The sequence below is a fragment of the Ruditapes philippinarum genome, unplaced genomic scaffold, assembly GCF_026571515.1.
Source record: "Ruditapes philippinarum isolate M1 unplaced genomic scaffold, ASM2657151v2 ctg2166_1_1_1_1, whole genome shotgun sequence".
NCBI classification, from domain to species: Eukaryota; Metazoa; Mollusca; class Bivalvia; order Venerida; family Veneridae; genus Ruditapes; species Ruditapes philippinarum.
Genome location: NW_026862161.1, coordinates 44,685 through 52,127, shown reverse-complemented (window position 1 = coordinate 52,127; position 7,443 = coordinate 44,685).

Genomic DNA, 7,443 nt, shown 5'->3' with positions numbered 1-7,443 from the left:
CAATGACCATTTAATAACGGTCTTTTTATAATCTATGCAATTTTATCACCTTTCTAGTGACTGTATTTCAGTTCAATTTTTTAATACTATACAGTTCACACATATAGAGACTTTTGTGCTCTATAGTGTGTATTTTATACATGTAATACACCCCTGATGAAGGCATAAGTACGCCGAAAGTACTTAGGTATTTATTATACTTAAGCACTGTACTCCGAAAGTACTTAGGTATTTGTTATACTTAAGCACTGTATGAACGTTTATTTTCTCCTAATATATATTTTATATATAGAGGCATTATTTATGATTTTCAAAATGACATATACTATGCTCAAATTTGATATTTAAAAGTATTGAAATTTTTGAATATATATAAGTATCATTAAAAAAAACTGTCAGCTTTTGTTGTTGTTTCCAGAAAGGACCAGCTTTACTTGACCCGTAATAAGGAATCATATTGTCATAGATAAATAAGACTTATTGAGTAAGTATGTTCTAGACTTCAATTAATGTCTGCAATAAAGATATTTTGCTCAAAGTTTAACATTGTATATACTTAACACCAAACGTTAAATTCTGCTAATAAATTTTGAAATATTTAATTGCGATTCGATTACTTTTATTATTGATTTACTTAGTTTATTTTATTTTCCGAGTAAGTTCCGGGTTTATTCAACAAACAGTTAATTTTTGTTGCAATGTTATTTGTGTTTTAGATGAAAAATGTCACGCACCAGGTTATAAATATTACGCATATTTTAAGAATAGCTATGGCACATATTAAGAGATAAATTACTTTTAATCGTGTATACCTCACTAACTACACGTACATGTAGCAACTCTGTCAAAAACATGACATACCGCAATTAACAATATGAAACTTTAATGACACTGTTAATTAATTTACTACCTCAAAACTCATATGTCACCACGTTTTATTTTCTCCACAGTTTTTTTGTATTTTACTAAATCGCTTCTTTGTAGTCAGGAGAACAGATTTACAAATCTTATCAATGCCTTCGTCATTGAAGTAGTATGATTTTTTTAAAATGAAGTAGTATTTAGTATGATAGGTACTTTTGATTATACTCAATCTTCAGCAATACGTTTTTCGTTTTATTTGAAAGTTGATTTCATATAAACAACTTAGTTGAGACAAATATATAAATACTTTGCTATACTTTTCTTTCTAAAGAGTGTGAAATTCATGTTTTTCATCAATATTTCAATATATATAAATTCATACATGTTATATAATGGTTTATTTTGAATGAATTGCAATGCTATATTATTGTAACGTACAATGCTACATTACCGTAACGTACAATGCTACATTACCATAACGTACAATGCTACATTACCGTAACGTACAATGCTACATTACCATAACGTACAATGCTACATTACCGTAACGTACAATGATACATTACCGTACCGTACAATGCTACATTACCGTAACGTACAATGCTACATTACCGTAACGTACAATGCTACATTACCGTAACGCACAATGCTGCATTACCGTAACATCAACTGCTACACTAGTAACATTTATGTAACTTAAAGAAACAATGCTACGTTACTGTCAGACACAATGCTACATTACTGTAACATACAAAATCTTTTCTGATTGGCAATCATTTTGCTGGTAACGCCAATAAAAAACCAAGGCTATAAAATCAGACCTAAAGACGCAGAAGCATTTTGCTCCCTACAAAAATAATTTATTAATTTTCTCCAGATGACTTTATATCATTTACATGAATAGCATTTTTACATGGTAAGAAATAAAATCAAAGTGAAAGTAAAAGCATAAGATATAATTGCTTGAATGCAGACTATTTGAGACTATAAGTTACATTAAAAAGACATTAATATTTCAAAATGTAAATTTTCATATGTCACGTTTTTGACAAAGAAAGCTGATAAAAATATATGGTGGGTGGGAGTTAAAGGTTAGACGTACAGGTATATGTGTTATTAATCACCATGGGACCTGCAACCTTACCACATTAAAACGTGTTGAGCCGTCTTTTCTGACAATCCAAATATTTTGTAACATCATTTAATTCTTCATAGACCTCTTCAAATGCAGTACGGATAAACTTATATAGATTTGTTACAGAACTTACAGAAAGGTTATATGTATTGCTGCATATTTCAAAATCAGATGATAAATGTCAAAATTTTATTTTTCGTGGTGCTTTTCTTTTTTATAAAATCAAAACTCATTTACTGGAAATAACTTAATTTTGTGGGCATGAAATTTCGTGGCTTTGTCAAAAAAGATATCCTCGTGGTTTCTTAACTTCACGGATTGCTGTCAAACAATAGCTTAAGCACACTTATAGCAGAATTCGAATACTGAAACAGTTAATTAATTTGCTCATAGAACAAACACACTTATCCAATCCGATATTGCTGTTGCAAATTCCCAAAGAAAAACCATGTACATGTTGTCATTTACATCATCAGTTACCGGGGTTACAAACCGTCATATCTTGACAGAAAAACATACGTATAAATACATTTGGAGAAAAAGAAAACACGTTAAGATCTAAATTCATTTAAAGAAACTTGACGTCTATTCGATTAATTTGTTTATATGCGTCATCTTGGTATCTAAATGTTTCTTTTAATAAAACTCCTAATTATAGATGGTTGTGTGCGTTTTGAGACATGCATAGTATAACAAAATATTTTTGAAGCCAGTATAAACCGGCTTTCTTTTCAGATACATTTACATTCATCTAAATGGAACTTCTTTCTCGCCAACATGCTTTAATCTAACAATATGTCCAGAAAAAATAAATGCTTTATAAAACATATACTGATACCAAAAAATATTGAAATCGTAGCGTAAACTCTATGAAAGGCACATTACACCTCAAAAAATGAATTAATGTTCTCTTATTTAGAAATGTCAAACTTGATTTTTATAACATTTCAATAATGGTTGATTCTTATCACCTGGGGGAAGTAGCTATGGTGAAATTACTTGTCATTAATGAAACAAAATGTAAGCAAATTAGTATTTCGACTTTTATACAAAATACTAAATCACTTATAACTCTACTATAGTCCAAACAGCAACAAAAACCAACGATAAATCAGGTAATTGGCCTAACTTACTTTAAAGACATTTTCTACAGTTTTATGAAAAATTAATCCTTTCATAGAATTTTCTATTTTTTTGTATGATGAGTAAAATTTAATGACGAATTTAAAAATAAAAAGAAAAATATATGTTGACGTGTTGGATTTCTTGTAAAATGGCAGTTTCCATGGTAACCGTATATCTAAAAACTGTCAAAATAGCCTAACTGTGTTATAACGAATAGAAAATGTATAAGATAGCTTAAAACACACAACGAGCATTGTTTTATGCAAAGATAATCTTATCTAATGATTCTGTATGAAACAAATGATAATCTGAACATATTTCTTTAAAAAATGAGTTTTCCATGTTCCTAAACCGAACAAAAAATGAGAAAAATAAACATGAATTCTGAAAATAATTACAGATATTGAAAAAAGTGTTTCATAGGATTTTCTAATTTTTTTATATGTTGTGTAAATTTAATGACAAATTCAAAAAGAAAAAGAAAAATATATGTTGGCGTGTTGGATTTTTTGAAAAATGGCAGTTTCCATGGTAACCGTATATCTCAAAATTGTCAAAATAGCCAAACTGTGTTATAATAATGTATAAAATAGCTTATTACACTCACAATAAACATAATTTTATACAAAGCTTGCTTTATCTTAGGGTTCTGTATAAAACAAACGATAATTGGAACATATTTCTTTAAAAAATAAGTTTTCATGCTTTCTAACTAAACAAAAAAAAGAGAAAAATAAACATGAATTCTGTAAAAAATTAAAGCTATCAAGAAATTTCTTTCATAGAATTTTCTACATTTTTGATATATCAAGTAACATTTGATGGTGGATTCAAAAATAGAAATAAAATATATATGTTGACGTGTTTGTTTTTTGTAAACGGGCTGTTTCCATGGTTACCGCATATGCCAACTGTCAAAATTACCACGCTTTCTTAAGAAATATTAGTGTTATACTAAATGTATTGTCAAATATACAACAGAAACATGTAATAAAAATTTCTTTTTCTTTTGATGTTATATTAATAAGTAAATGATACTGAATATCTTTTTAAAACATATCTAGGGCCATATTATTTTTTTCATTCGACTAACATACCCGAGCAGTAAGCAAGTATTCATAAATTTACAAAGAAAATAATGAAATTCGGAACATTTCTTAGATATTAATTTTGTTTTTTTATTCAACACTTTTAAAATATATCATTTTAAACTTCTTTGCCCAGATGTCTGCCAGTAATCAAGTCGCGACGCTGTCACGCACTTTCGTCACTATACCACAAGTGGTTGGGGTAACGCGCGCAGAATTATCATCAATGATGTCGTACTAATGCTTGGAGAAATCCTTTATGTGATGTTGTCTAAACGACCTCTTATTCTTTTGAACCGATCTCCTATTGAACATTTAGAAATATCTATTCTGTATTATTTACTCATTATTTGCTTATAGCCGAAATTTAAACACTTATCCGAATACTATTCAACTTGACCTTCATTTGAAGAGTAATTATCCGTGATTATCTTTCTTGGAAGCGCATAACGATGCGCACAGAAAACTACCGAAAACGTCTTTAAGGAAACTATAACAGGACACAAAAAAGAAGCTTCTGAATAAAAATGAAAAATGAAAATAAAGGCATTTATAACTTAGACTTAATGGGCCTTTAAATGTAATTTGAATATTGTTTGAAACAAGATATATCAGTCCTCAATGTACGGTAAAGTGAAACCAAGTATATGTATTGTTTTCAAACACGATATATTGTATGTTTATCTGCTGAGACAGCACATTTGATATATGACATTTTATAGGGTAACAACATCGAAAACTAGTAAATGAATTACCATTTACATACAGCGTGCGTGTTAGTTTACATGTATATTTTTTCTTTTGTAGTTTGGTATCAAATGTTTAAATAATACTTACTGGGTTTCATGAATATTAACAGACTAATGTCGTTTCAGTATGCAACAAACATAAATCTTAGTTGTAGCAAATTATATTTCATTCAAACAGCTTGAAGATATCGTTATTATTTTCAACAAATATTTCTACTAAGACACTGTTTTTACCTTTTTGTTACCTTATTTGTTAAGAGTAATCTTAATATCAACACCATTGAGCAAGAAACATCTTATTACCGTTAACTCTTTACAACCCGATTAATATGTCCACCGAAAAAAAACATATTTAGTTCAATCATAATACTGTTGATAAATAATTATGTAGATATACATATTTCTGCACAACTTGAAAAGCATCTTAAAATTATAGCTTTTGAGAAATATAAATATTAAAACTTTTAGCATATTTAAGGCTAAATGGATCTTTTAAGTAAATTTAAATAGGTCATTAAATATCTTCTTATGAAAATAATTAAAGATTCGGATCAATTCCGTGCCCTTATAGGCACTATATACTCATTATCTTTAGTATTTGAAGATATAGATCAATGCTACAGAAAACACAATAAACGAATTGTGTGCTGTATGTGTGTACACTGAAACTAAGAGTAAGTGAGTTATATGTAAACGGTAATAAGTGCAGTGCATGATACGACAATACAAATTATGGTATTCTTTATTTCATGAAGTGTTTCAAAACGCTAAGATACTGTTATTTTATTTCATTGTATATATATATATATATATATATATATATATATATATATATATATATATATATATATATATATATATATATATATATATATATATATATATATATATATATATATATATCCTCGTATATATAGGCTTGTGAAAAATATTTGCATCTACAAAATACATTTCAAAAAACACTGGATCCCAGAAGGATACAAGAACGTGGAAAAATAACAATAATTTTGAGAAAATAAACGTTCATACAGTGCTAAAGTTTAAATACCAAAGTACTTTTTGCGTATTATGCCTTCATCAAGGGTGTATTACATGTATAATGTGCACACAATAGAGCACAAAATCTCAATACGTGTGCTTCATCAGGGGTGCATTACATATATAATGACAATAGAGCACAAAATCTCAAAACGTGTGTTTCATCAGGGGTGTATTACATGTATAATGTGCACACAATAGAGCACAAATCTCAATACGTGTGCTTCATCAGGGGTGCATTACATGTATAATGTGCACACAATAGAGCACAAAATCTCAATACGTTCAATTTTGAATACTACATGTATACAGTACACATGTATTGAGATTTTGTGCTCTATTGTGTGCACATTATACATGTAATACACCCCTGATGAAGGCATAATACGCCGAAAGTACTTGGGTATTTATACTTTAGCACTGCATGAACGTTTATTTTCTCAAAATTTATACTCGTATATATATATATATATCATACAAAAATGCTTATTCTAAAGTAAAAATGGAAAGAAAATATTAACAATGTTGCTCAGATTATGCAAATTAAAGCATTAAAAATGGTACAAAATCAGGCTGATAAATTAGTTTTTGGTGTCCAGAAAATTAATCATTGTTACTTTGTTTCCATATATCAAAATAGAAAAACATAAATGCCTTAATCTTACATTAAAAAGTTTAAGACATTTACATTTCTAAAAGTTAATTAGCATATGTCAATTTTTTGACAAATAAAGCTCTTACAAAAGTATGATGGGTGGGAGTTAGAGGTTAAATGTACAGGTGTATGCGTCATTAATCAACATAAGACCTGCAACCTTTAGACATTCAAATAGATATCTGTAAATAAAGCATTTCTTTCATTTAAAAAAGCATTTGTAGTAAAAAAAAACTTAATTTTGCTAAGACTAAAACATACAATACAGATGAACGTTGTTGTCTGTTGTATATTAGTGCACTGCCACTTAATATCAAATTACCTTTTAGCAGAGATATTCTCTCTTAACTATGTCATTGCACGATCTGTGTTTTTATATAAAAAAACATCTTAAGTTAAAATTGTTGTTCATTATTGTGTCACAATAATGGTTTTATCATAACAATGTTTTGTTAGATAAGACAAGTGCTTAGTAAAACGCTTATAAAGGAAATATATGACATGCCACCTTGAATCTTTCCAAAATTAATAGCAATAAATTTCAAACATTCTGTAATGTTAATTAAAAAGGAACACAATAGTATTTGACAGCTTTTCTTTTAAAGCCCCTAGCATGGTTATTCTTTAAAAGGGAAAGTAAGCGCTGTTGATTTTATTTCAAAAGTATAAAAAAAAATCTTCAATTATCTTAGTATGCAAATCAACACAGTTAATTGGTATAATTCATTCAAGTGCTGAAAATACATGTACAAATGTATTCCTTACTTTACTATAAATCAAACTGACGTT